We start from the raw sequence: 23,254 nt of genomic DNA on the forward strand, positions 1-23,254 counted from the left end.
AGCCACGAACAGTCATTGGATGGCAGATCACTATTCAGGCAATTCTCTATCTTTGGGAAGACCTCTCAAGAAATTATGAATTTATTTACTTGCTAACTCGTCGGCTGCAGCAGGACCCCCTTGAAAATATGTTTGGGCACATCAGGCAGAAACAAGGGTGCAACACTAACCCCAATGTAGCACAATTTATTTCTGGTTTGAAACATATTTGCATTCAAAAAGCTTTTAAACTCTCCGAGAAAGCAAATGTAGAAGATGATGAAACTGAACTCCTTAAGGAAGTGTCGCCGTTCTCCCTGAACAGTTCTTCTCTGGTTGACACTGTGGAATGGGTTAAGCCAGACGACTTTCCATGTCTTGAGGACATTTCAGAACTGGCAGCCCACATTGACTCTCATATAATCGATGAATCCGCAGCATATTACGTCGCTGGCTTCCTGGTGAAATTATTTGTTACAAGGACTGTGAAAGATTGCACTTGTCGCCATTTGTTACTGGGTGAAGAAAACGCACTGAGTGGAGCGCACCAATATTTCACAATGTTAAAAGCATATCACGTACCAAGCAAACTTTTTGGCAATCTCACTGTGCCATCACAAAGGGTATTTACTTTTGTTCAGGAATTGGAGACCCACTTCCTTGCCATGATCGAGGCTACAGCGCATCTTGCATCTGTCTGTGATGTTTTGTTTCAGTACCTGTCTCGCGTTGGGGACATGGAATTTTGTTCCGTTGAGTGTCGGCAGAGGTTTGTCAAAATGTATTGCCGGATCCGTTTGTGTTGGCATATCCGATTTGTCAACCGTAATTTAGATAAAATTCGCTTTCAGTCATCTGTTTCTGGCGTGCAGCTTGAAAAATTCAAAGGTTGAAAAATGCAAATTTCAAGGAATTAGGACTTCCGTTAAACCAGTGAACACAATTTTTCTAGCATAACATTGCTGTTTCAGGACTGCTACTGCTTGCTTGTTCACACTGGATCGCAATTCGGAAGAGTCAGTCGTACAACAGTGACGTGTGGTGGTGGTGTGGTAGAGGGGGGCGGTGGGGGTGGTGGCGGTGGTGGGGTGGGGTGGGGTGGCTGTGGTGGGTGGTGGCTCCCTCCGGAGGTGCAACAGCAACAGCACTTCCGGAGGAGGGGGGAGGGGGGCAACATGGACCTTCCGAATGCTATTAATTGCGACCAAGTCATCCGCAGCAGGTTTTGAAACATTTTTCACAGTCGCCGAGTTCCTAAGGGGGAGGAGGTAAAAGCATACGAAGTGATTTCTGGAAGGTTACTCAGCCTGGGTCCGGCTTAGATTAGTGTGCGTTATTTTTTGCTCACGTAACAGCTGACGCGAAAGGGGGTGGGTAAGGATGTAAAGTGATGTAAATGCAAATCAATCTGGGTGGCCTCGAGAAGGCTTGCTCCTGCTTGTTAACAAACGGATACTTAACGCCAAAAGTATACGGGTTTTTTCTTGGGGGGGAGGGGGGGTGGAGCTTGCGGAACGAGGGATTGGGGGCGAGGGGGTGTGGATTTTAAGTGCAAATCACAGTGCACGGTCTTGGGAAGGCTTGCGCGTGCTTGTTACCAATTGGATACTCAATGCCAAAAGTGTACATGGTTTTCGTCTTGGGGGGGGGGGGGGGGCGGAGCTTGCAAAATGAGGGATTGGGGGGAGGGGGGCTCGGATTTTTAGTGCAAAGCACTCTGGGTGGCCTCGAGAAGGCTTGCTCCTGCTTGTTAACAATCTGATACTTAACGCCAAAAGTATACGGGTTTTTTTTCTTGGGGGGGGTAGAGCTTGCGGAACGAGGGATTGGGGGGGGGAGGGGGTTTTTAGGTGCAAATCACAGTGCACGGTCTTGGGAAGGCTTGCGCGTGCTTGTTACCAATTGGATACTCAATGCCAAAAGTGTACATGGTTTTCGTCTTGGGGGGAGGGGCGGAGCTTGCAGAATGAGGGATTGGGGGGGGGGGGGAGGGGGCTGGGATTTTGGAGTGCAAATCACTCTGGGTGGCCTCGAGAAGGCTTGCTCTTGCTTGTTAACAATCGGATACTTCATGCCAAAAGTATACGGTTTTTTTTTTCTGGGGGGGGGGAGCTTGCGGCATGAGGGATTGGGGGGGGGGGTAGGGGCTTGCGGATGTAAAGTGCGATGTCATCAAATGGACGTCGCGAGTTATTGGTTCAAACGAGGGACCAGTAGCGGTCATGAAACATCAAATGTGTCTAGACAAAAATAGCCTTGTGCAGGAAGTGGCACAAGTACACATATATGCCCACTCGTGAAATTTTTTTTTCTTAAACATAGAACATGTTTTGTGTTAAGTTGCTTCCTCGGCTTCCTTTTAAGCTGGCAGATGCAATTTTTTTCTGACCAGGATGTGTTCATTCCAAAATGGTGTTATTCGCGAATGTATTGAGCTTCACATTTTTTGATAAAATGAAATGACATTAATTTTTTTACCCTGTGCGCTGTATTGCACTCATTTCCTGACTTTATGCCGGCATGTATCAGCTTTCTTATAGTGCGCCAAACATGGGCTATGTTTACTGTGTACTGTATCAATGTTTTTGTATATTGAAGTGAAATAAATATTCAATTGAAATGTTCTGTAGCATCTGTTTTGTGGAATAGCAGTTGCCCAACGCTGATGGACAGCTGCCTTTCCGTATCTTATATTTTGCATGCTGCTTCCCACGTTAAGCCGCGCGCGCATAAAAGAAAACGCGCGCGCGTAGAAAAAAAAAACGCGCGCGCCTGAACCCTGATCAGGAAAGCATAGGAACGGCCGATCAGCGGAGCCGGCGCGGCGTGTACCAACTGGTGTTCAAAACGCGCGCGCCCAAAACCGAAACCGGAAGGAGTCGACAACGACCGCTTGGTGCGCTACAGTCAATTCGGCCGCTGGGCTCTATGGGAGTGTCCGCTCTTGTTGAAATTTTCTTTCTCTATGCATAAACTATGATATATGTTTTTACCTACCATAAATAAATGTGCCCGGGATGATTAAGCAACGTAGCCGGGATTCTTTGTAATAAAGGCAGGTGTGCGAACAGTCATGTGCGAACAGTCACGTAGGTCGAAAAAGGTCAACGGTATTTGTGTTGTCCTTATTGTTCTTCTTTTACAATGTTTTGGAGGCTGCATTTAGGTGTCGTGAAAACACATATGTTACAGTGACTATTTGTACGACATTCCAGCATAACTGCATGCCATCAGAGCACCCTAATATCTCAGCTGCTTCTTTCATGGCTCCAAGACCTGATCATGAAAAAAAAAGTGTTTACGAAAGGAGGCTCCAAGCCTGGATACGTATTCTTGATGTCAAGGAAAAATGTATCTTTGCTACGAAAATTTAATCTATGGACAGATGCGACTAATTCCTATGCATGCTCACAATGGTACCTTATTTTTTCAAAACATTAGATAGATTTTATAATCATTACCACCGAAGAAATCAAGTCTTACGTAGAAAAAAAGTGAATTTCTTCCGAGTTTCAGCTCTGGTAACTCAATGTGACGGTTCAGAATCGAAAGTCTCCTCATGAGGCAATGTCGGGTGCTGGCACACAAACGCGAAAAGCATCGTCACACCTGTCAGCGCTTTGCAAGATCAATTTAAATTGCCGCAATTGCTCGATGATGTTCAATAATCTCCTAATCGAATGCAGCCAAGGCCGAATTATTAATGCAACGAAAATTACATAATAATAATAATAATATTTGGGGTTTTACGTGCCAAAACCACTTTCTGATTATGAGGCACGCCGTAGTGGAGGACTCCGGAAATTTTGACCACCTGGGGTTCTTTAACGTGCACCTAAATCTAAGCACACGGGTGTTTTCGCATTTCGCCCCCATCGAAATGCGGCCGCCGTGGCCGGGATTCGATCCCGCGACCTCGTGCTCAGCAGCCCAACACCATAGCCACTGAGCAACCACGGCGGGTGAAAATTACATACCATACCTTGCGAGGGCAAGAACGGAATGTTGCAAACACGAACTCTTTCTTATTCCTCGAAATGTTCCTATTGTCTAGAGACAGCAGTCGTAATTTTTGTTTCTGATGAATTCTTGTTGAAAAAAAAATCTCTAAGAACGAGCCAGTGGCGTCTGCCACAACGTTTCATTCAAGGGGCGCGAAATAAGCGGATTTGAAGAGGCACGTGGCGATAGCATTTGTGATAACTTCGACGAACACGCACGAACTCGGCTTGTTTCTGAGCTCGACCACCGCTTTGTGTGCTTTCCCGTTTGCCACGCTTCCAACAGCAGATGCTCTGTAATTTCTAATGAGGATTTAGTTAATGTTTCGGAACTTTTTTAGATAAGGCGCCATCTTATTTTTGGTTCCAACAAGAGCGGAGTTCCGCGTGGTGATTGCGACACAATCGCGGCTCCATCGGCGGCAGCGACGAAAAAATGTCTGCCACGCTCGGAGGAAAAGCAAATCTTCATGACGAAGCGACGCGTAATGATCTTCAAACCTAGTAAAAAAATTGAAGGGACAATCAGGAGAAACGCACCACACCTTGATGGAAGTCGTCTACCCCCATCCTCTTTTTTTTGTTGAATGAGGGTGGGGGAAGGGGCACTGAGCGCAATGACGCTAGGTTGGACGATTCTCTAATGCTCCGCTCGTACGTTGCAGTTCATGTTCATGTTCATTATTCGTTCATTTCGTGTTTTTGTCATGTACTAGTTGAAGCACAACTGCGCCTACCTTGACTTCTTCTGCATCCAAATTTGGTTGATGCCCTCCCCCCCCCCCTTTTTTTTTACCCTGAGGCCAGGTGGGCCCATCCCGGAGATTATATTGCCAATGGTGTCGTGCGCTTATTTTGGACTACATTGGCGCGAATCACGTCCGCACCGCTCATTTCAACTATTTTAAGGGTAAACACCGGTTCTTGTTGACAAAACCATAGCCGCTATCAGAACACCGTTGCCTCGATTGCGTGATGCCTACTTTGTCCAAGCAAACTCGCTCCACTTCCCGAAAATTTGCCGTACGACTGTTCTGCCTCCTCCTGTATATATCCATGGTAGTGTAGCCTTTAAAGGGACATAGTGATATGTGGTTAATTTCCGCTATATTGGGTCTAATTACGCCCCAGCCCTAACATATACATATTCTGCGATTAATTCTCACTTCCGGTGGGCGCAGCCGGAACCGCCTTCCAGACATAGTTTACTAGCGCCAGTGCTGCTTAGTCCATGCAAACTATCCCCATTTCACAAAAGTGTGCCGGATTGCTTTCTTGCATCACCCTTTCTTTATGTATGGCTGTGCTCCCTTTTTAGCTATGTAATCCAATGCGGTTAATTTTCGACTAATTTCGAGCTTAATAATGCCATCCCGTAACTTTTATCGACTCTGCGACTAACACTTGCGTTTCGTCTTCTTGAAATCTTCATTTTGATACTTCTTGCGACTAGCTAAGACCCCCTGGAAGCGCGAAACAGCTGTTTTTTTTTCCAGAACCTACAAGGCATCCAGACACGCTCCAATGGTGTAAAGTCATCTCAGAAAACTTGTCTTCAAACTTTTTGCAGGGTTATTATTGCGCGCTGCGTAACGTAAACCCATCTCTATCTGCCCGACTTTTTCGCTCAGAAGAACCTCAACCTCTTTTTCGTCACTGAGAACCTCTTCGTTTATTGTTTGTATAGTGTAATCTCTGACGTTCCTTTCGGTTTCAATGGTCGTGACGGTCACCTGCGCATACCCTTTTTTTTTTCTATAGTGGTGTCAGAAATTTCCCTGCGATTTTCACCTGATTTTCTGCGATTCGATAAGGTTTTTCTGTACAGAATAGTTATTTGCTCAACGAGTAGCTAACGTTGCCTCAGACACGCGGCTAACCAGCGCGCAAGCAACACATCAGGTTTGTCCCAGTAGCATCTGAGAGGTGGATCGACGCAAGGGCGGCCAACCCTCTAGAGGGTGTTGACCTAACCCGGGCTGTCTCAGTGTTTCTGTGCTGGCGGACAACATTCTATGATAATAGAAAGATTTAGTTTAGCATACGCAACTATACCGTACGCGATATGCTATAGTATAGCGCACACTAAGCAGCGCACGTTTGTTACAGTTTTAGTTGCTGTGCGAGGTCTTCGGACCTCAGAGGCCATATGCCTTCGTTGCGGTTATCTCACGACTGTACCAATAGGTGGCGATGACATCTCGAATGTTCCCCGAATATTTAGGTAGGACACCAAGCACTATAGTAGCAAGAGCTTGGTGGCGCAACCCACCGCCCCCTTCCAAAGGTGACGCGCATAAAATCCATCCAAACAGCCATTTCTTTCGTTAGGCTTCGATTCGTTCGAAAATAGAAGGAATCTCGAAAACACCACAAGATTATCCATAATACTATGTCGCCGAAGCGGCCTGAGACTAAGCGAAAGCCATTTATAGTCAATTGTACGAACGAAGCGCATTTTACAAAAGCAACGCCTAATTCGATTCGAAGCGGGTAGCCAGGACCACCGCCATGTTTCACGCAAACTCTGCAAACCACGCATTGACGCATGCGCAGTGACGGCCCGCTATATAGTAGCGTACGCAATGGAGTAGCGTACGCTAAACTAAACCTGTCTAATGAAGGGAAAGCTAATGAAGCGCGCACAGGAGGGAGCGATCCTGAAAAGAATGCCGTGTTTTCACTCACGTTAGTTTAAGCAACAGAAGAGAAAACATAGGCACCTGATTAGCAGCCGTTATACAGGACAAAACAGGCCACTGAATGTAAAAGTGTACCTATTTTGCTGCTTTTCCCATCCGCGTCTGGGCAAACGCGAAACCACCGCAAGTGGAAGCTGCGTCGATTCAGCGTCTGTCCCGAGCAACCGAAAGCATCGTCGAACGCTGGCGGACTACTTGGCGCGGTAACACGAGTGCAGAAGCTGAGCCCTCGTAGCTTTTCCTTAACTGTCACACGGAGTTGTCCGCGAATGTAGGCACGGCAGGCAAACTCCGAAAGCGTGCCAAGCCGGAACACCCTCATTAGGCAGCGCTACGTTGACTAGATAAACGTGGCCAAAGCTAACGGCGCGCTAAGGTCCTTCGTTGTTGCAGAAATTGTATTAAAAGGCATGTGCTGGTAAAGAAGCTTATCATGAGCCCTGCATCGTTTCTCAAAATGCTATTATGCTGATAAATTATAATGCCAAAAATCCAGATCTATGCATATACACTTTGAAGGTCTTATATAGTTACATGTCAAAGCCCATCTATTACATGCTGGCTCAATCGACAGCAATGTCCTTACGATATCGTGGGAGAGAAACCTCGAGTACAAAATAATTGATGCCTCGAAAGCTACGTGCAGACTCATTCGATCACGCGTATCAAGAATAGTAAATATGAGTTTTAACCTACTACACATTTCATTGTTGGTGGTTGTTAACGGTTATTCCCCACTGAATTTCCTTGGCCATAAGGTAACATTACACACAGAAATAAATATACCTGGAATGAGAAAACGATGTGGCAGGGATTTGTTGTCTGTGACGGCAGGTGTGCAAACGGGGACGTAAATAGACCGAGGACAACGGCCTTCGTGTTGTCCACCTCATTCGTCTTCAATGCTTGCCATTGCGCGCCATGAATACACGCATGTTACATTTCCTCACTACACAACATTTCAGCAAAACTGCGTGTCATCAGAGCACCCTAATATCATAGTTTCGTGGCTCCAAGATCCTGTCGCTGAGGATCTCCTCATTTATTGTTTCTATAGTCTAATCTCTAATACTGCTGCCGGTTTTAATGTTTTTGTTGGGCAGCTTGTCAATTACTATTTCTTCAACGTTGACCGTGATGTCGCTGCAGATTTTCATGTCATTCACGAAGATTTCATACGGGGCTTCATGGCAGTTACCGAAAGGATACAAAAGCAGGAAAAGCGGTATTATCGAGTGCTACGTTCACTAGATAAATGTGTGTAATTCTAATGGTACACTTAGGTTTCTTCGCTGATGCAGAAAAGCCGATTAAAAGCCATATGCTACGCAGGAATATTTGTCATTATTTCTGCAGCTGCTCTCAAAAGATCTTGATGTTAGTAAAACATCCATTCGAAAACAACGGGGGCAGTCATGTTCACTTTGAAGGATGTGTAACGTGGCGTGTGGGAGCCAATCTACGGATCGTTGGCTACATTGACGGCTGTACAACAAGTTTCCTAGGTGTGTCCGAAGAGATTGTAAAGCATACGAAAGTAGAATACTAACTTTGCTTTAAAGAGAACGTGTGGGTTTACTAGATCACGCACATAAACTATAATACATGTTTTAACCTACTATAAGCATATTTGCCTTGCATGATTGAGCAACGTGGCAGGGATTTGTAAGTAAAGGCAGCCGTGCGAACAGTCACGTAAGTCGCAGGACAACCGTGTTTGTGTGGTCCGTCTTGTTCTTCTTTCACAATGTTTTGCGTTTAGCTTGAAGACTTGTATATTACAGTTACTAATTGTATGACATTTCAGCATAACTGCATGCTATCAGAGCGCCCTAATGTCTCAGCTGCTTCTTTCATGGCTCCCAGGCCTAAACATGAAAGAATAATGTTTACGAAAGGAAGCACCAAGGCTGGATACTTATTCTTGATGTCACGCAAAAATGCATCTTTGCAATGGAATTTTAATCTATGGAGAGATGCGACTAATTCCTACGCATGCTCACTATGGTGCCTTATTTTTTCAAAACATTAGGTGGATTTTATAATAATTACCGCCATAAATATCAAGTCTTACGTGGAAAAAAGTGAATTTCATCCGAGTTTCAGCTCTGGTAGCTCAATGTGACGGTTCAGAATCGAAAGTTTCCTCATGAGGCAATGTCGGGTGGTGGCACACAAACGCGAAAAGCATCCTCACACCAGTCTACGCTTTGCAAGGGCAATTTAAATTGTCGCAATTGCTCGTTTATATTTAATAATTTCTTAATCAAACGCACCCAAGGCCAACTAATTAATGCAACGAAAATTACCCACTATACATTGCGAGGGAAAGAACGGAATGTTCCAAACACGAACTGTTTAATATTCTTCGAAATGTTCCAGTTATCTAGAGACATCAGCCGTGATTCTTGTTTCTGGTGTATTCTTATTGAAAAAATCTCAAACCATGAGCGAGTGGCGTCTGCCACAACGTCTCATCCAAGTGACGACGAAATAAGCGGCTTCGAAGAGGCACGGGGCGATAGCACAATGATAAGCTCGACAAACACGGATGAACTGTGTTTGTTTCTGTGATCGACTGCTGCTTCATGTGCGTTCGCCTTTGCCATGCTTTCAACTGCACGTGCTCTGTTGTCATTCTTGATCACTATTTAGTAAAATTTCTGAACTTTGCAAGGTAAGACGTAATCTTCTTCCTTGTTCCAACGAGAGCAGGCTTCCGCGTCGTCCGTGCGAAACAATTGTGGCCCCATCAGCGGCAGCGACGAGAAAGTGGCTGCCGTGCTCGGATGAAAACAAATCTTTAGGACGAAGCGACACCTGGTTATCTTGAAACCTAGTCTAAAAAATAAAGTAACGATCCAGAGAAAAGCACCGCACCCTGTAATGCAGCGGTCACTCCCCCCCCCCCCCCCATTTCGTTTCTTGAGTGTGGGGGAGGGGCCACTAAGCACAACGACGCTAGGTTGGATGACTGTCTAATGCTCCGCTCGTATTACGCAGTTCCTGTTCATGTTCATCATTCGCTCGTTTTGTATTTTTGTCATGTCCTACTTGAAGCACAATTGCGCCTACCTTGTCTTCTTTTGCATCGGCATTTGGTTTATCCTCTCCACTATGTTTTTTCAGTCCGAGACCAGGTGGGCCCGGGAATCCGGGAGATTGTATTGCCAATGGTGCAGTGCGCCTAATATTGGATTATATTGGCGGGAATAACGTCCGCACCGGTAATTTTACATATTTCAAGAGTAAACCCACTCCTTGTGGACAAAACTGTAGCCGCCTTCAGGATACGGCTGGTTCGATTGCGCGAAGCCTACTTTGTCCAGGGAAACTCGCTCCATTTCCGAAAAATGTTCTGTACAGCGGCTTTGCCTCATTGTGCCTATATCCACGGTAGTGCAACCTTTACAGGGGTGTAGTGCAATGAGGTTAATTTTCGCTATATTGGAGCTAACAACGACCCTGCCCTAATATTTACATATTCTGCGACTACTTCTCGCTTCCCGTGGGCGCAGTCGGAGCAGCCTTACAAACATAGTTTCGTAGCGCCAGTCCTGCTTAGTCCATTCAACCTATCCCCATTTCAAAAAAGTGTGCCGGATGGCTTCTTTGCATCAACCTTTCTTAAGATGGCGGTGCCTCATTTTTGCTGTGTAATGCAATGCGGTTAATTTTCGAGTAATAGTAGACCCATGCCGTAATTTTTAACTACTTTGCGACTCCCACTTGCTTTTCGTCTTCTTGAGACATTCACTTTGATACTTCTTGTGACTCGCTAAAGCCCTCTGCAGTCGCGAAGGGGCTGTTTTTTTTTCGGAAGAACATACAAGATACCCAGATACGCTTCACCGGTGTGAAGTACGCTCAGCCGACCTTGTCTTCAAATTTTGCAGGGATGTTATTGTGCATAGCGTATCGTAAAGCCACCTCTAGGTGCCCAAATTTTTCTTTCCAAAGGGGCTAGATCCCAAACATTCTACTGTGAGCTCGAATATTGTGCCCTCAGCCGTATATTGAAGGAACGCGTTCATCATATGGTATACATTCTAAAGTGTGACAGACACGACTGTCAATGCTTTGTTTCAATTTAATCTTGTGAAATCATTGGCTAGTGGAGGCGGCAGAAGAATATTTTTCAATGATGTTGGAAGAGAACAAGAAGGGGAACTTTTTTGAGAAACCGTTCGGAACCGTTTCGGCCAAAAGGTGAACAGGGGATCATTGTCGCTGAAATCGAATCAGATCGGACGACGTCTCCTGCTTCTATTGGCTGCGAGAGAGAGCAGAGTAGCCGCCTGGCAGAAACTGGCTGGATCACAATAGTGTGGATGGATGTGGATGCCGCATCGCATTGGCCGTAAGTTGCTACCTATTTGCATAAACGCGTGCGGCTCAAATATTTTTAAAGCCTTTATGTTCTGCGGTTGTATGCAAATCGTAAATGGCGGTATACATATTTTGATAATGTGAATACTAACTTTTTTTTTGCACTGCAACAAAATTAGTGACTGCACATTTCAAGTGCACGATGCGTGTCTCCGCACTCCCCGTTCATCACAATTATTAATTTTATTGACGTATTGTGCTTTTGGTGATTCACGAAAAATACTTGGCTTCGTTGTATATAAATGAAGTAGTGCAATAATGCCCTAACATCATTCTTTAGAGATTCGTTTCAGGGATGTGTTGATCATTTTGCAATCTTTCCTATACCATGAAACCTGAAGAAGGTGGCTGAGATCACTCAGCAGTACGAAAGAAAATATTAGGCGCCCATATATGATTGCAGCACAAAATTTATCTGAGTCATATGATTGCGCGACTGTAGTTTTGTGGTTACGCGACAATCCTTTCATTATGCGCTTTCATTATGTGAATATTCGACTAAGCAGAAATATTTTGCTTCGCAAGTTCATTCTCCCGCTATAGTACTACACGGTGCTTCGGTGTTGCAAATGGGAATGGTAAATAGATATAAGAAGAATATCGTGCGTAAGACTGCAGCCACAGAACATAGGCCAACCTAAAACTGAGTTCCTTATAGCTAATATTATGAACTCTTTAGCATGGTGTTGTTTGGTTGAGTGAAGATAACGGCTATTATTTTCACAAATGAAGAAAAGAACGCAATGATGCTGCCATTTAAAATTATTGAAAATTGTTTTAAGGCAATTATTCAAAATCAAACTTGTTGTTAAAATGTAGTGTTCTTAATGCTACAGGGTAAAAAAGAAGTTCGTGAAGCAGCGGTGGTCCTTCCAGAGCGCACTCATTCCATATTGCGCATGTGATAAATAATGGAATAGCAAACAACAGTAAAAGCCAGTTATGTATGCGTTCAAGTGGTGAAGTAGGGTCACAAGAACTTGACCATTCAGCACCCTTGCATACGAGTAGAGAAGTTCTTATAACCAGCGCGAAACTAGCAGAAATTTCTCTTGCCTAAGGTAGCGAAAACAGGATGGGTGAAACGCAAGCCAAACCCGAACAAAAAGTACCATGGATGTAACAAAACAAACTGCTTTGCGCACCGTTCGCATATAGTAGGTATATGCGGTGTGTTTCGTTCAAAAATTTGGCATTGGACTGTCATACAAATAATATACATTGAGCGCAGTCAATGCGTTTAATAACGAAAAAAGTAAGCTCAAATCGCCCACGGAGAAGCACCGCCGTGTGTGTACATTTAAATGCGTGGAGCCAACCACACTAGCGCTGCGATCATGCTGTGTCACTTGTCGACCGCTCTCGCGGCTACTACAGCGAAGCGCGCGGCGCAATTATCTCAACAACGGTCAGTTGGCTCACCACAGAGATCTCGCGGGCTTACTCAACCCTATGGACAGTTGCCTTGCTTCTACACTGTGAGTATAGTCTGCGCGCACCTATACAGGCAGATCTTCGCAGATGGTGTTAGTTAGTTAGTTAGTTTGGGTTCAGTGGCACAAAGGCAACTAAGACCATGCTGCGCCAGTCACAAGAGAAAATAAAACGGAACGTTAGGGCAGGTAAACCTGCATACATTATAGTTGGTTTAAATAACCAGTTTTTTCTAAAACGTTGAAGAGGTTACGAAATGGCACTAGGGGGTCATCTGCTAGTAATAGGGCAGGGTGTAATGGAATGTGCAAATTATACAGGCCGTGTAAAAACCTCCGTCTCAATGTATCGATGTGTGGACATGTTATTAAGATGTCCATGACTGTAAAAGCTTCATTACATTTTTCGCAAATTGGCGGGTTTTCTTTTCGGAGGAGGAAATTGTGCGTCAGATGTGTGTGTCCAATGCGAAGTCGACACAAGATCACCTCGTAGAATCGTTGCTGGTGACTGCATGATTTCCACTCGCCAATTACAGGTGAAATATATTCCTTGTGCTCGGGTCATTCATTGCGTTCAGACCCAGCGGTGCAGTGGTTGCGTTTTGGAATTGATATTGTACATCCAGTAACTGCTGTTTTTGCTGCGTCATTGAAGCTTGGTGAATTTCTTTTTCGCAAAGCGCACATGGGGGCAAATAAATATAGTGATCAGTCGGAATTACTTTTGCTGTCCTCGGAAATGAATAAGCGGGTCATATGCCATCGTAATTGCAATCGCTTTTTCTATAGCTATGTCTATCGGATAGCCTCTCCACTTTCTTTGTGTGGTCAGGTGGTTTCTCTGGGGTCTTTTGCCAAATAGTTTAGCAGACTGCATATGGGTCAAGTATTTCCACTTGCACTCGTAAGCACACGACATTAAAGAATCCACTGAACACTTCTTCAGATCATTAACCTCATTTAAGTTAGCATTACTTGTAAAAAATAGTCTAACTAATGCCAATGAAAGCGTCCGATGAATCAAGGTGGATGGTTCTCCTAAGTACCTTGGCTGAGCCACATTTCCATGAGCTATAGATGCAATAATCGCCCCCCCCCCAAAAAAATGTCCCCACAGAGGTAAAATTCTCCACCAGAAAGTCCCCACATTTCTCTCTGGGGACATTTTTCCCCATGGGTCAAACGCGAGAAAGAAGCTCTCGTCGCGAAAGCGGCGCGCCAGCCTCAGGGATCTTTTGGCTCAATGGCCGCCCTCGACGAAGCTTTAGCGTGGAGCGTTATCTCAGTATGCGCGGATTTGTAGCAGAATCATGACGTTGCGCCGACAGACAGACGTCGACGCTGAAGACAGGAAACGGAAGCGCGCCGAGGCTCCGTGCTTTCTACATGCAAATGAGAGTACCGACGCGCGTCAATCCAAAAAGTACACGCCAGCCACGACGAGGAGATGGCCGATGCTCGCGAGGCACGTCTCACAAAGAGCACTTAAGTAAAACTCTTTTTCAATCTCTTCCAAATGCGCGACTCCTGTCGTGCCCGCCAGGAGACCCACGTCGTGGATCAACGTTCGAGCTTCATGATGATAGAGTCGGCCAACGCGGATGCATGGCTGTAGACCGTTCTCAAGAATACGACGAGCGTGTCCTACATTGCAAGACGGCCACGGTGATCCGATGGGGCCAATCTTAGTTTCCCGTGGAATACGATGCGAATAAAATACGAAATATGCTAATAAAAATTACGAGAAATGAGAGAAAACACAGACGTAAGATCAGCATTTATTCATCGAATAATTTGAGCAACCGCGTATGTCAGCTTTCCCCTCCTTAGCATCGACCCTCGTTTGATACTTATTTTTTTTCTGCCGTGATTCTAAAGTAAGTTAGATCAACAGAAGTGTGTCGTTTACCATGACAATCGTGACTTTTTATTCTAGGTCTCGAATGTTGCACCGTTCTTAAAATATTTTGTAAGGAACTGCCCAGAACAGAACCCGAACGGATTAGACCTGAACAGCGCACTGAGCACCTTAGAATTCGAGCTATCGCCACAAAGGGTGTAAACACACTTTGTATGAAGCGCTGGTGTGTGTTGAATCACAACGTTGTCCTTCCTTCAAAAGAAAGGGTTTATATAACTCCAAATCAGAAGCAAAATACTGTCTCCGATTACTTAATATGGTGTGTTCACAATATCAGTGCAGCTCAATTTTTTTTTTTTTTTTTGCGGACAGCGCGAACAACAGGGCGCACAAGAAAGGCACGTGACAAAGGCGCTGTGTTGTATGCCTCTTTCGTGAGCCGTCGTCAAAGATGCTTCATGTGCTCAGGTCATTCATTGCCTTGAGGCCCAGCGGTGCAGTGGTTGCGTTTTGGAATTGATATTGCACACTCAGTAACGGCTGTTGCTTCTGCAGCGTGATTGGGGCTTCCTGAAATTATTTTACGCAGAGGGCAGTGGGCGGTAAATCACGGTAAAAATGAGGCGGAATTTGTTTTGCGGTGCTCGGAAATGAATAAGCGGGTCGCATGCCTTCGTAACTGCAGGCGCTCTCTGTCTGTATAGCAAATTTTATTGGATAGCCTCTCCACCTTTTTTGTGTTGTCATGTGGTTTCCCTGGGGTCTTTTGGTAATCACTTTAGCAGAGAGGCACTGCCTGTCTGCTTTAGCAGACAGGCACAGACTGCATATGGGTCAAGTATTCAAGTCCCGTTATTCGCAGTCAAGTCCTGTTATTCGCCCTGTTTTCCAAAAATGTGTTCGCACCATCAAGCCCGCCTAGCGACTATTCTGATGTAACTTCTTGCACGCTCAAGTCTAATTTGTCATCTTCAATGGCGACGTTGAAAAGGCAGATGCAGTGCACCATGCACTTGATTGTCGTCTTCTCGCGCTGAGACAGAGTTGCACTGTGTTTTTTGCAAAGCCAGCGGCCCGTGAGTTCCGCGGCGCGGGAAATATGCCGCCTCCTTCGAGAGATGGCGCCACGCGGCGTGACATTCACGCATATTTCATCGTTCTCGACATGGACCTCCACAATAGCATATTTTTCTGGAGTGTTTTCAGCCATTTCCTCGAGATTTTCATGTCATTTCCGACGATTCTATATCGTTTTTGTATACAGAATGGTTATTTGCTAATCGGGTAGCTAACGTCGCCTCAGGCTTCCGCCAAACCACTGCTGAAGCAGCCCATGGCGCTCGTGCAAGCAGTCTGCCACTGGGGATCGCCATAAGGGCGTCCAACCCTCTAACAGGTGTTGACCCAACCCGGGCTGTTTCAATGTTTCTAGCCCACACTGGTAAAAACGCAAAGGCTGCCACGCCCGGGTAACCGCATAAGCGAGTGCTACGTTTACTGGATTAATGTGGCTTATGCTAAAGGCGCCTTCATGCTCCTTCGCTGCTGCAGACATTATATTAATTAAAAAACGTTTGCTGATAACAAAGCTTGTTAAGAACTTCGCAGTATATCTTGAAAGTTCGTAAGATAAATAGAATATTTATTGAAAATTGCGCATGTCGCCATAGTCGCCTTGAAGGCCGTATGTAATGGCATGTGCGACCCCAACTGTTAAAGTTTGCTCAAGTGACGGTAAGATCAGTCCTGCCCCGTAGACTACATTTGCAAGAGTAGGAAACCAATGATGCCTCGAAGACAACGTGCAGGCTTACTTGATGACACGTATAAAGTATAGTAAATATATGGTTGACCCTAGTGCAACTTTAATTGCTGCTGCTTGTTCACAGCTATTCGGCACTAAGTTTTGTCGGCAATTAAGTAACGTCGAACGCAGGAATAAATATACCTAATATGAGAAATCGATGTTGCAGGGATTCATTGCCTGTAAAGGGAGGTGTTCAAACAGGGACGTAATTGGAGCGAGTACGATAAGAACAACGGTGTTTGTGTATTGTCCAGCTCATTCTTCTTGCAAGCATGCTTTTGCGTGCCATGAACACATGGATGTTACATTTCCTCACTACACAACATTTCAGCAAAACTGCATGTCATCAGAGCAGCCTAACATCCCACTTTCAAGGCCTCAAGAACCTGATCACGAAATTAATTTGACTAAACGAAGCAGTATGGCTCGATACTTCTTCTCGATGTCAGTAACCAACTGACATCTATATAGCTAATATAGATGTCAGTTGACACCTATGCAACGGAAAGTTAATCGATGGACATCTGCGAAAAATCTCGATTCAAGTTCACATCTGTACCGCATTCATTGATGGCTTGAGATGGATTTACTTTGCGCTAAGATATTGATTATAGAGGAAGAAATCAAGCTGTACACGAAAAGAAACAGAGAATTGCTGTCGAGTTTCACCTCTGGCAACTCGATGTGATGGTGAGGAATTCAAAGTCTCGTCATGATGCAATGTCAGGGTCTGGCACACAAGCGTGAAAAGCCTATGGTAGCTGTATAGGCTTTGCAAAAGCATTTAAGATTGCCGCAATTACTTGTTGGTGTTTCCTAATTTTTTAATAGAATGTAGCTTTGGCCTGATTAATAAAGCAGCGAAAATGACACGCTGCAGCTTGCAGAGAGAGGAACGGAAGTATGCAACGATCAACGATTTATCTTTGATGGAGATGCTGCTTTTATTTAGATGCAGTAGTCGCAATGTTTAGTTTCCCTTGTGTATTTATCGCAAATACGCCAAAGCACAAGCCAGTGGCGTCTGACAAAACTTCTCATTCAAACCCAACGAAATATGTGGGTGCGAAGCAGCACAAGGAGGGGGTACAGTGATAACTTTCACGAACACGCATGGACTCTGCTTGCTTGTTAGGTCGCCCACCGCTTTAACTGACTTCGAATTTCACTCGCTTTCAAGTGCACGTTCTCTGTTATTCCTAATGAGTATTTAGTTACAGTTTTCTGAACTTGATTACGTCAGGCGCAACATTCTTTTTGTTTTTCTATGCAAGCCTATGCTATCTGTATAGGCTTCGCAAAAGCATTTGAAATTGCCGCAATTGCTTCTTCGTGTTTCTTAATTTCTTATTCCAATGTAGCAATGGCCATATTAATAAAAAAACGAAAATGACGCGCTACACCTTGCACAGAGAGGAAAGGAAGTATGCAACGATTAACGATTTATCTTTCATTGAGATGTTCCTATTATTTAGGTGCAGTAGCCGCAATGCTTTGTTTTGTCGTCTGTTTTTATCGTAATTATGACGAAGCACGAGTCCGTCGCGTCTGACAAAACTTCGCATTCAAAAACAACGAAATAAGTGGGTGTGAAGCTGCACAAGAGGAGGGTACACTGATGACTTTCATGAACACACATGTAGTCAGCTTGTTTGTTAACTCGAGCACCGCATTAACTGACTTCATTTGCCTCGCTTTCAAGAGGGCGTGTTCTATTATTCCCAACGAGTATGTTGTTAAAGTCTCTGAACTTGATTACGTCAGGTGCAACCTTCTTTATTCCAACCAGAGCAGTGTCGCGTGGTCCATGCTAAACAATTCGGCTCCGTCTGCGGCAGCGACGAGAAAGTGGCCGCAATGCTTGAAGGAAAAAAAGGGGGGGGGGGGTCTTCGCGAGAAAGCATCACGTGACGATTTTAAAACCTAGTAAAAACAGTAAAAACCAGGCGAAAAGCTCCACACCTCGGGATGGAAGCGTTCCTTCCCCCACCCTTTGTTTTTCCTGGGGGGAAAGCAATACAGAGGGCGAGTGTGTTCGGTTGAACGTCCCAAAAGTGGCAGAGCGCGGCAGACCGGGCAAGTGCTCAGACATAAACGTTGTCGTTGCAATGGCCCCAATGCTTCTAGGTACAAAGGCGGAGAGCTAAAGGTCTCAAATGTGGCCACCAGGAACGAGTGGCACGGGCCGCAGAACGCGGCGCCTACTACAGCGGCGAGCGCTATTGAAACTGGTCCCACGAACCAAGCAATGTGCGGTGACACCGACTGCGTACTGTCCCCAGGATTCCACGTCTGGTGTGCGCATTTAACTACAGAAAGCATGAAGCTAACATCTATAGTCGAGGCCGCTTTGCGAACGCTGACTGCCTGACGTCTTATTCTCAACCATGTTTCTTTTATTACGATATCAATTCTGTAGACCCTCCAGACGTATTTCTGCCGTCGCCGTGAGGTTCGGTATAAAGTTCAAGGTCGCCGCCGCGCGCGCTATGCTGTAGGTGTGAGTGAAAGAGTGCTAGAGTGAGCCATCGAATGCGACTCAATCTTGCTTATGTGAGCGGTCATTCCTGAGGATGCGCAGATAAGTTTTGTGCCTACCGTCCTTTCCGTTAATACGTAATCTTCCTGTTATGCGGGTGATTGTCAAGTCCTCTTTGCCTTACTTCTGTCTGCGTCGGAACACCTGTCTTTTTCTAACGTAAATCCCTACCAGCAAGCGGAACTTTCCGTCATCACATTGCTATAAGCGGCTCTGCATATCTTGGAAAAAGAATAGTTTCGATGAACCCAAGTTTCATACCATGCGTAATGTACGATGCTGTCAGATTTACAGGTTTTAATTGCAGGCCATAATTACCTCTCTCGTTGCTTTTCGTTCTATTGTAAATAACACAATTTCATCATCATCATCATCAGCCTGGTTACGCCCACTGCAGGGCAACGGCCTCTCCCATACTTCTCCAACTAGCCCGGTCATGTACTAATTGTGGCCATGTTTTCCCTGCAAACTTCTTAATCTCATTCGCCAACCCAACTTTCTGCCGCCCTCTGCTACGCTTCCCTTCCCTTGGAATCCATTCCTAACTCTTAATGACCATCGGTTATCTTTCCTTCTCATTACGTGTCCTGCCCATGCCCATTTCTTTTTCTTGATTTCAACCAAGATATCATTTACTCGCGTTTTTCCCTCACCCAATCTGCTCTTTTCTTATCCTTTAACGTTACACCTATCATTCTTCTTTCCATAGCTCGTTGCGTCGTCCTCAATTTAAGTAGAACCCTTTTCGTAAGCCTCCAGGTTTCTGCCCCGTGAGTACTGGTAAGACACAGCTGTTATAGACTTTTATACAATACTATTATACAATACTATTACACACTACTCTTATACCACTGTACAATTACCCGAGATATAAATTCTTGGTTAAAATTTTTCTGTTTTGGGTGTTCTAAAGGGTGCAATTTACAAAACTGCGGTAGTTGTTCTGGTAGAAAGATAGGGAGTTGTAGTATTCGTGCTTCTATTTGCTTTCAAGCTTACCGATTTCCCGCAAATAATATAAATCTGACTCTCAACATTGCATCCGCACCAATAAACACCAGAACTTAGCTTCCTGTCACAAATGCGCATAATTTAGTAAAAATAAGCCTTGAGTTTATCTCAGTAAAGCATTTCTGCGTTTTGCAAGTATTTGAATAGGCGGAGACGGAATTACGCCCGAGCTAAATAGTGGTTAATGACTGCTTGCCTTTGATGTAGGCACTTCATATCGTGCCGCGTCAACGGAGTCTCTGGCCACTGAAGTGCATTCGAAAAGCAGAGTTGCATTCGACAGTGAGACAGGGTTGGATTATGCGAGTCTGAAGGCATATTCTGCAGGCCAAGTGTTTTTCTTTTTTGCTTTATGCTTGCTTTTTCGCAATTTTACGTCGACTGAATAATCTGAGTAACCTGGATTCATTTCGGCAAGAGCGCACTCACAGGTTAAGGCGTCAGTAAAATAAATTATTGACTTTAAAATGCCAAGACAACAATTTGATTATGCGGCTCGCGCTAGTAGAGTACTGCGGAATAATTTGGACCTCCAGGGGTTCTTTAGCGTGCACATAAATGCAAGTACACGTGTGTTTCCACATATCTTTCCTATCGAAATGCGGCCGCTGCGCCCGAGATTCGATCCCGAGACCTCGTGCCTGGCAGCCCAACACCACAACCATTATGTAACCGCGGGGGTATAGACTGCGACTCTATGGACCGATCCGGATACGCCAATGCCCGAAACGTGCTCTTGAAAGCAATTAACGTAATTTACAATGTGTCACAAAAATTGGAGCACTTAAACCTCACAGAAGCACACGACTCAGAGCCTCAGCCAATAATGCTAACTATTAAGCGTCATTACCGCTGTGTCTCCGCAGGTATAACTGGATCCTATCGCTGCATATCCACAATCAGCTTCGGGGGTGTACGCTCGTGTTTTATGCGAAGCATATTACGAGAGCTCAACCCAGCTCCTCAGGCGCGGCGGTGTCGCCTTGAAACCACGTGACACCGTGACGCAACGACAGAGGAGAAGTGGCTTTGGCTCAACTCTTGCAAGACGGGCTGGGTGGGAATCGAACCAGGGTCTCCGGAGTGTGGGACGGAGACGCTACCACTGAGCCACGAGTACGATGCTTCACAGCGGTACAAAAGCGCCTCTAGTGAATGCGGTGTTGCCTTAGAAACGAGCTGTTTCTAAGGCGTGCGTCTCTTGCTCAGGCGCACATTTCGTTGCCGCGCCGAACGCTGCTTTGCTCGACGCTCACCGCGTCCAATGCGGGGCGCGTAGTCGCTGCCCTGTAGCCCATTGTCTTACACCCCTTGGCGGGTCGACGGGAACGCTATCGCGTTCCACTCTTGAAGGCGAAGCTTAAGCGTCCGCTTTGTTTTCCTATTTCTGTGTCTGACGCATCTTTCTTTTATGCGAAGCATATTAACGTAGGTTTCGGGCCTTCGCGCGACGCCCGGTGGTGGCCACCATTGACCATGAAGTGGGGTCACTTGACATGACGTCACGTGATGACGTAACACAGGCAGCAGATGGGGCCTCATCGCGCCGTCGGACGTCGCCCGGCGGAGGCCTCCACACTTCGGTTCGCGCCGTCGCACGCGACGCGGCGGCGGCGCCACCATCGCTGCATCACGTGATATGTGACGTCAGGCCAGGGATGAAGCGGCGCGCGCCTGCCGTCGCGTCAGTCTCTGTGCCCGCAACCGCGCCAGCGTCTTTGCGCCGGGCGTGTATGCGGTCAAGATGCCTCCAAACGCTAAGGATACGCTAAGGTTAAGCCCAGTGGATGCGAAGCATCCACTGGGCTCAACTTTGATAAGCCTCCAATTTTTTTTTTCGCTTCTGTTTAAGCCGGCACCAACGCGCCGGCTGAGAACGCCGAGCATAGGGTGCATGCTTTCCAGCGCCGGCGGATACGACACCCTTACTGAGCAGTCCCGCCAGTGAAACGCGAACAGCGTCTCACGAGGTGGACGCTGTTGGCAACTCTGCAATATCACTACTACTATGCCACGGAGCTGTTTATGCCTGGGATTCTTGCTTCATCCCACGGGTGTATGTAACTTATAGTGTTTTTTTCTTCTAAAACTGGTGTCGGTTACTGATAACCACCACTACGGAAAGGTTATAGTAACATGGTCTGAAACCATATTGTTACTATACCAATATTTACGCTTACGATGATGTTTATTCGCATGTATGCATGAAATTTGACTTAAACTCTTCTTAAAAAGTATTGTTCGCTAGTTTTCTACACTTCCCTTACACCGTTTAATTGTACTGGCACTTTGCAATGTGGTTAGGCTTGAATGGTAAGTACCGATACTTTTCCCTTAAGCCACCCATCTTACGTTCTTTCAACGGGTGCTTCAATATTAGGAGGTACGTAAAATTGACATCCGCCTTTACTGTACACAACATGAAGCGGAAGACGAAATGCAAATGATTTCTTTCCAGTTCCGTCCTCTTTTATGAAGATTCCTTTACTTCGCACGTTTTCCCCGAATTGAGTTCTCGTCTTCGGTGTCTCAGAGCTTCAGGTTGCCCATCAATTTGGCCTCGCCTTGCAATCTGCTAGACTCCTGCTTGCTGAAATGCTAGAGCGACCGATTCAGAAAATCGTTGGTTGATGGTTCCCTGCTCTGAGGAAGGCAAACTTCGCTTCAACATTGAAGGCCTCTTTCGGATAAAGCCGCTGGGGGTCTCCAAAATTTTTTGATAGATTTGGACTAAAGTCCATGTAGTGCCACTTTTATTTTTCTTTGACGAAACTTTCACATCTTTGTGGGTTTCCTGAGAACTGACTGGCCATAGGCGGCGTTCGATATCAAAAGGTTTCCCGTTCTGAATGTTTCTTGAGTTCGCTTCATTCAGACGCCGTCAATCGGTAAAACTGGCATTCGCAATGTGTTCTCACTTTCGCCGTAAGGAGATGCGTTGCCACGTTACACGGAAAACCACATAATTGGCGAAAGACGATTTAGGAAAAAAAATTAGTCTATACATCCCTTGACCTAGCGTTGTAATTTTGGAGAAGGATTTCACGCTGATAGTGATCACTGGTGCAACGCGAAAACGGCAAAATATGAGGCGTCGTGGTTGCTTCGGGAACCATCACGATGTCAAGGCTCGAGCTAACTAACGTTGGGCTCATATATAAACTACGTGCTGCTCTTCGGTCCAGCGCTCGTAACGTTCTCTGCTGGTTTCCATCCCGTCGCTGACGAACTCCTCATCTATTGTTTCTATAGCCTAATATGTCATACTCTAGCCGGTTTCAGTGTTTCTGTTTGGCACCTTCTCAACTATTTCTTCTAGAAGGTTGACCGTCATCTCGCTGCAGATTTGCATGACATTTTCGACTATTTCATATGGAGCTTCATGGCAGTTACCGAAAGGATGCCAAGCAGGGATAGCCGCATAAGCGAGTGCTACGTTCATTAGATAAGCACGTGTACTTGTAAAGTCGCACTTAGGTTTCTTTGCTGTTGCAGAAAATAGATTAAAAGGCATGTGCTGAGAAGGAAA

This window comes from Dermacentor albipictus, chromosome 8 (genome assembly GCF_038994185.2).
Source record: "Dermacentor albipictus isolate Rhodes 1998 colony chromosome 8, USDA_Dalb.pri_finalv2, whole genome shotgun sequence".
In the NCBI taxonomy this organism is placed as follows: domain Eukaryota; kingdom Metazoa; phylum Arthropoda; class Arachnida; order Ixodida; family Ixodidae; genus Dermacentor; species Dermacentor albipictus.